Raw genomic sequence first — 8082 nt, 5'->3', positions numbered from 1 at the left:
CAGCAGCCTTGATTGCAGATGCTGCCACTTTGAGAAGTTTTCAAATTCGGTATAATCACTGTCTGAGATCATTTCATGGTACCATGGCTTACCACTAGCCTTGATTGCAGATGCCTTGCCGACAGCTTACTCTGACAGCCTAAGCCAGTTTGAGGAGTTCCCTCTCATTGTTTGCCAGCAACCTGCAAAATTATCCGGCACACCTGCAGCACGTCAGCTTTTCTAAATAAAACACAAAAAAATAAAAAGTTTTTCAGGGCCAATTTGTTAAATGGAAAGTTGGGATGTTCGGGGAGTAAAATTTTCTCTCTTCACGAACCCAAGTTATGGAGTGCAAGATTGAAAAGTTCACTGAGTCCGTCTATTTCGGTAAAACTGTGTATAAGCATGACACCTACAGCATTAGCACCACAACCCAAGTATCAACATCAACATCACATAAACTACAAAATTAAAAGTACAAGTTCCAAACCTTTTGATTGGGTTGTGGTCACTCAAAACGGATCCATTTCCCCATGGAAACACTCAACAGCCCAGCGCTCCCGAAAGATGGTCATTGTTTCATCATTCAATCTGTCCATCGGGCTATTGGTCATGTCTAACTGAATAAATTTCAGGGCATATGCCCCACAATCAGCACTGCAATAGGAAGATGACATTAGCATTAGAATCAGCTTATAGAACAATTGTATTATGTAAGTTAGTTTTATACAAAATTTACCTTGACTTATTTGTTGGGACCGGAACGCGCTTGAGTGGCCACTTTCCCATCAATGCTTCATCACCGAGGTGCTCAAACATCTCGCTCTCGCGTAACAGCCACTGGAACAACACGGACAATGGCTCCAACTCGGCCTCCAACTACCTGTCTCGATAAATTGTTGGGTTGCAGTCAAGGATCTTCAGCCACCTCTCCTCTAAGAGTGCGACGACTGCTATCCAGTGCATTTCCTTGACCAGGATGATGCAGTAGACACTTTTAACCATTGCCCAACTGTGGCCATATTTGGGCCTATCCCCCATTACATACTGCATCATCCTGTCATCAAACTTAAAATCATTAGGGACGCAGTCCAAGTCTTCTGTGCTCAATCATTTTCGTTTGGCTCCTTTTGCTACAGATGCACCAATGGCCTTTTTCAATAAATTGCGATATGTCGATACCAGTGTTTGGCTAAAGGTCACATCGGTGATGGCACAATCGGGATACAGTAGATCACTATTGCTGGTTTGTCGCAGCCTCATCAGTGTCAATACCTTATGGATGTGCTGCATCAAATAAAAACAACATGATAAGTATACAATACCTAATGGAAAACATAAGCAAAAATAAGGAAAAAGCAAAAATAACTCACCAAGTCATGAAGCCAACTGCCCATCGTCAAAATCATTTCAAACCAACCCCGAGAATAATCCGCGGTCTTACACTTTACAAAGGCATCACTTTCGGATTCATTGTAATAGGCATAGAAGGGTTTTTTCTTTTCCTCCTCTATTGGCCAATACAAATCAACAGTGGACTCCATTTTTGCTTGCCCGATTCCTCCCCCTTCCTTCATTTGTACATCCCCGCTTCCTTCGCCTCCCGCCTCAACCTCCTCCATCATAACTGCCTCACTTCCTCCAGAAACCTCTTTAACCCCCTCAATTTTGGCTTCTTCCTCAATTTGTTTCTTTGTTTTCCTCTTAATTCCACGTGTTAGTACGGTGTAAGGCGATTTCACAAACCTACTCTTTCGGCTCTCTCTTTTCAGCCCAGGTTGCACTTTAACCGCTTTTAATACTCCACCAACTTCCTCTTGCACCCTACCAACTTTCTCCTCCACCCTAACAACTTTCTCTGCCACCTTATCCACTTTCTCCTCCACCCTTTTCAACTGCTCTTCCATCTTATCAAACAAACTCTTTATGAGGTCAACCACCTCACTCTCTTGACCCCGACGCCTCGACAAAGCGGTACTTGTTGTACCGATTTGTTGAGGCATACGAACCTCTTCCTCCCTCCCCTCCTCCTCCTTCCCACCGATTACAGCTTCATCCTCCTCATCGTCAACCACATTCTCAAGCAGTGGCCCTGCAACTGCCCTCATATGTGTGACCCCTTGTAGGTCCCGCGTCAGGCGGTCTATCCCTTCATCCCTTTGATCCTCCAGTGCTCGGAAAGATGTGACATAGTGCTGTTGCGCTTCACCCCCAGTAGCGGTGAGGAAGGGACGGACAACCCCCTGCAATAAGAAACAAAATCAATCAGATTTAAGCGACATTTTAAAGCAAATGCATGTTCAAAAGGTTAATCCTTTAATCTTACCCGAGCTGATTGAATTTCAATCTCTATTTGCTCATAATCCGAATGGGTACACTTCTGGTCGTGCCACCGCAACATCCTAAGAAATGTCTGTTGCACAACCGAAGCCCTAATCCTCCCCCCTGCCTTAGCCAGGACAGGGATGGCCTCATACATCCAAGCCTACATTGTAAAAAAACAGTCCATATCATAATTCAAACACATATATTAAAAAAAATATAACAAAAAACTATTAATATTTACCTGCATTGCCCATGGGAAGCCAAACAAATTGTATGTCGCCTTTCTTTTCTTCTTTTCCTATTGTGAGTGCTTTAACGCTAGGTCTTTTGCTTGCAGGGACTCCATGGTTCGCTTAAATGATACCCGTCCCCACGGATAAGCATTAAAGAAGTTCAAGTTGCTTACAAACTTCACCCAATCAATATCAATGACTTTTGTTGAGTCACTAGCCATTAGGATCTAATGTAAGAACAATACCAAGCACAGTTTGAACATCTCTGAATCGTTAAACTCACCATCTTTTAACCTGTCCTTTAATTCCTGTGCCTTAATAGACTTGTTCCCCGCCAAAACCTTGTTAGCCAACCTTTTGGCTTCCGTACTGTCTGTTATTCTTTTTTCCTTAACCTCACCTGGCAATTCCCCATATCTTAAGCCAGTCACCAATGCATATTCCATCATCAAAACGTACTGGCTTTCCATCCACCATGAACCACATTTCGTGCTTTTTGTTTCTTTTTATTGAGTGCAACAACATATAATGCACTTCCGACCCCCAGAATTTCTTTTTCCATTTTGTGTCCATATCCCAAAAATGACTGAAACAAGTCTCTTTGAATCTCTTTTCACCATTCCTCACTGTCCCCAAAATCCCCTTTATTCTCATTAAAACATCCCAACTTGACCTCACTATCACCCTCACAGGGAAGTACGGTATCGTATCGCTTACAACCTCCAATCCGTACTCTCCATAGTTTACGCTCCGAAAAATCTGCACAATCGATATAAACAAAATATCAGCAAAAAAATTAAACCAAATCAAATATAAACAAAATACGCTTCGAAAGAATCGCTTAAGCGATAGGCATATGATTCTACCTCATACAAGATCTCTTAAGCAATCTGAAATCGCTTAAGAGATTTCAGATCGCTTAAGAGTAAAAGCGACGAATCGCTTAAGCGATATAGAAGATCGCTTAAGCGATTCTTCGATTTTACTCTTGGTCGCTTAAGCGATCTCTTTCGAGGAAGAATCAACATTTGCCTAGATATAAGATCGCTTAAGCTATCTTCTATATCGCTTAAGCGATTCGACACTTTTACTCTTAAGCGATCTGAAATCGCTTAAGCAATACAAAGGACCGCTTAAGCGATTATAGATTTGGGCAGATTTGGTTCTGCCTCAGAAGAAATCGCTTAAGCGATCTTAAATCGCTTAAGCGACCAAGAGTAAAAGCTATTGATCACTTTTACTCTTGGTCGCTTAAGCAATTACAGATCGCTTAAGAGATCTTGTACGAGGCAGAATCAACATCTGCTAGATCTAAGATCGCTTTTACTCTTAAGCAATCCTAAATAGCTTAGGCGACCAAGAGTAAAAGCCATCAATTGCTTAAGCGATACAAAGGATCGCTTAAGCGATCTTAGGTCTCGGCAAGTACAAATACCTTTTCTTCGGCGGCCTCCTCCTCCTCCTCCTCCGCGGCCTCCTCCTCCTCCTAGCTGAATTCTCGCCGGACTCCTCTTCCCGACCTGAATTCTGCCCGGCCTCCTCTTTCTCTTCAGAACCATTTTGCACCTGTTCTCTCTCTTGTTGTGCCGCCATCGTCTCCGCTGCTGGAACACCTTCACTGATCGGAGGATCCACCGGAGCAGCCATTGAACTGCTTGCGTGGCCAGACTCTACGATTCGAAGAGGCGTTGGGTTTTCCTCCTCTTTGTGAATGTCAGCCATGGTTTTAAGAAAAGAAGAAGCTTTAGGATTGAATTTGGGTGTGAAAATTTACCGGAATATGGACTGTTATCATCAGAAATTGCACAGAATGCGTTTAGGGATTGAAGATATCGATTTTTGCCTTAATTGGTTTCGATTAAGCGATTTGAATGGGTGGGGCTCTTTTTTAAATTTCAAATTTTAAAAACTTTCATTAATTATGATTTTGTCCTTATATGTTTTAATCTTTTCATTTTAACCCATTTTACATGTTTTTAATTGGCTCCTAACTGTACCACATCAGCTTCTCTAAATTAAAAAAAAATGAAAAACAGTTTCAAGGCCATTTTCTTAAATCAAAACTTGGGATGGCCGATCAGCTAATTTTCTCCCAGAAACACCCTTCTGCAACCAATATTCAACCACCACTACCAAGATTCAATCAACCAAGCCAGTAGTAATCATTCATCCTGTCGTCAAACCAAGAAGGAGAACACCAACCTCAACCAATCAAACCAAGCCAAACCACCATTTCCATTTCATCTCAAAAAAAAAAAAAAAAAAAAAAAAAAAAAAAAATCCATTCCCAATTGGAAGAAAACAATTCCAGCCATTGTCAACTTTTCAACCTCTAGTCATTCTGCAACATTTTTAGAAAATATCCAAATACGTACCCAGAAATCTATCCCAATCAACCATCGCCTATCCACCAAATCAACCAACCAATCAAACAATCTACCCAAATCAAACACCCCAATAAATAACAAAACCAAACCTATTATTTTTTCTAGCAGAATCCAGCCGACACCGACACCGAAGTCCAAACATCGACGATCCCAAGCTAGTTATCCAAGCCAATACCGTTGACACTATCGAAGTCTGAACGTTGCTAGCAAAAGCTCAAAGCTTGTAGTTGCCAGAAAGAAAACATATCGCAAGCCAAAACCAGATCGATGCCACAAGAAACCCGTCAACCGTCGCTACCGCTATTGTTTGCTGACGAAGGAACCCAGATTAAAGATCTGAAGTGATGCCAAAGCCCAGAAGAGGACTCCAATGAAACATCGTTGATCTGCCTTCAACAACTCCGATTTTTTGTTGTCACTCTTTATCATTTGATGAGTGCTTGGAAGTGCACTCATATTGAATGATTTTAAGGGTATTTTGTGAGGGAATTAGGTTTAATTGGTTAATTTTCCTTAATTTCTGTATCTCTTTTGTTTTCTAGAATCACGGGTATGTTTTATGATTTTTAGGTATTTAGGTGCTGAAAAATGAGGATTTCAAGCATTGACATTGAAGAGGAAAGAATCATAATCGTGTAGGAACAAACGATTCGAGAATCGGAGCTTAAATGAAGAAGTTATGGATTTTTAAAGATTGTTTGCTGCAGTAAAACTATTCCCATGCCACAGCGGAACTATTCCCATGCTGCAACATAAAATTGCAAAATGGACAGAAACTTCATGCTGCAGTGCCACTAAATCACGCCAGGGCGCACTTCACGAATTTTGTGCTTGGGAGTTTTTCTGCCAGAACGTGCTGCATTAAAATGGGTATAACTTTAGTTACACAACTTCGATGGACTCGATTCTGGTGGAGTTTTAAAGCTGAGAAATAGGGCTACAACTTTTATGTTTTGATTAGGATCTAGTTAGACATGGAGAATGGTTAAAAATGGAGACAAAAGTTACATTAGTGTGTGGAAGACAAGTAGACGTGGGTTCTGGAACATGCTTCAGTGTATCTAGAATAACTTGAGCTGTAGACCTCGAATTTGGATTATTATTGAAGTTTTGGAAAGATTATTTTAAGATATACAATTCATATGTTCAGAAATTTTCCAGATTCAGAAGCTATTATGTTCTAGTTTGGAGACCTTTGCGTAGCTTGTTTGAAGGAATCCTAATTTCATTAGGAATCTCTTATTCTATTTCGCGAATTGAATTTTATTCTCCTAGTCTGTCTATGTAACGCCCCACTTGAGGTACGTATTTGTTGTTTCTTCTTTCAACTCTTATTTGAGTTGGTTTTTGGTAATATTGTTTGATTGAGTGTTGTGTTGAATGCTTGCCCTGAAATTGGTTGAAAATAGAAGAAGTTTAGTGTACCAAGCTTCGCCGGGGCGAAGAAGAATCTTCGCCGCGGCGAAGAGGTGTTGAAGCCACGGGGAAGCTGCTGGACAGTTTCGCCGCGGCGACAGGCCGATTAAAATGTTTGTTGAGTTTTAGATATTTTCTTCCCTAAGGGCTATTTGACCATTCTACCCCTAATTAGCAGGAAAAGTGGGGAGTTAATTGTAAGGATTTTTCATGGAGAATATGTTGATATGGGGGTGAGTTTGTAATGAATCAAAGGATATAGATGGAATTCCCAAAGAAGAGTAAGGGCAAAATGGGAATGCTTTGGTATAAATTTCATTAAAAGGAATTAAGAGTTAGCAAACCCCTCATTCTTCTTCTCAAAAACGCAACTCTCCATTCTTGTTCCTCTCAACTTCTCTTTCTTTTGATCAAGGAGTTCCAAGGGGTTTTTGAAGTGATTTGGGGTAGAAAATCAACCTAAGGCTTCCTAAGGTAAGGATTCCTACTTAAGTTGTGAGATTTGTGAGTTTTAGTTTATATTGAAGTTTGAGGGTTTTTGTTCTTTTGGTTAAGAGTAGAGAAAAAGTCAAGCAAACCAAGTGAAAGGAAGAGTTGGTGAAGTCTCTCCATAACAAGGTAAGTAAATCCCAACCCAAGTTGAGATTTAAGAATTTTCTTGATTAGGGTTTTGATAGAAATGATGTATGTATGTGATATACATGTGATATGCCATGTATGGAGGCTTAAATAGAGATTTCTATGCCTTGTGATTGTTTATTCTTTGCAAATATGAGAAATGAGTTGTTGGGTTGGAAAGGTAGTTTGAGATGGAATTGAAGGGGTATTGTGGATCCCTTTTTGGAAGTGTCTTTTTTGACAGGTTTTATGGTTATGTGAAGGGGTTTCTCCCCATTTTGGATGGTGAGAAAAAGTTTTAGAATCATTGCTATAGTAGAGTTTTATAGTGCACTTGAGTTGTTTGATGAAATGCCTAATAGAGGTTTGAGTATGAGTAGTGAACCTTAATTCTTGCAACATTGCATGTTGGCATTTCATAAGTGCATTAGTGGAGATGAACCATCCATAGGCACTAATTGTGCATTGAAAAGTGACCTAAGAAAGTGTAGGAAACTTGTGTATGCAATTACCCTATGAGTAGAGAGCTTGGTGGATGCAACTACTCTAAGAGTAGAGAGAATGAAAAATGCTAGAATAGAGTGAATTAGAAGAGTAGAATAGATGGGTTGATGCTTTGTGATCATCACCCGACAGTTATGGGAATCGGGTTGATGCTTTGTGATCACCACCCGAATAGCCCTTAGAGATGGGTCGATGCTTTGTGATCGTCACCCGATGAGTAGTAGAAACGGGTGGATGCTTTGTGACCACCACCCGGTTAGTTGTTAGATAAGTGGGTTGATGCTTTGTGATCATCATCCAACATTTAGTAGAAGTGGGTTGATGCTTTGTGATCATCACCCGACAGTGACTAGAGACGGGTTAATGCTTGGTGATCGTTACCCAAAAGTCATGAGAAACGGGTAGGTGCTAGGTGGTCTCCACCCGATAGTTAGGAAAACCGAGTAGGTGCTTTGTGATCCCCACTCGGTAGTCACTAAGAACGGGTTGGTACTGTGTGAATTCCACCCGATAGTCATGGAGAGTGAGATGGTGCTGTGTGAACGCCATCCGGCCGTACCTCCGGAAAGATGAGGCCATGATGTTTAGTGGAAACAGAAATAGAAACAGAAATAGTT

Source organism: Pistacia vera, unplaced genomic scaffold (assembly GCF_008641045.1).
Source record: "Pistacia vera cultivar Batoury unplaced genomic scaffold, PisVer_v2 Contig100, whole genome shotgun sequence".
NCBI classification, from domain to species: Eukaryota; Viridiplantae; Streptophyta; class Magnoliopsida; order Sapindales; family Anacardiaceae; genus Pistacia; species Pistacia vera.
This window is presented reverse-complemented; position numbering follows the sequence as displayed.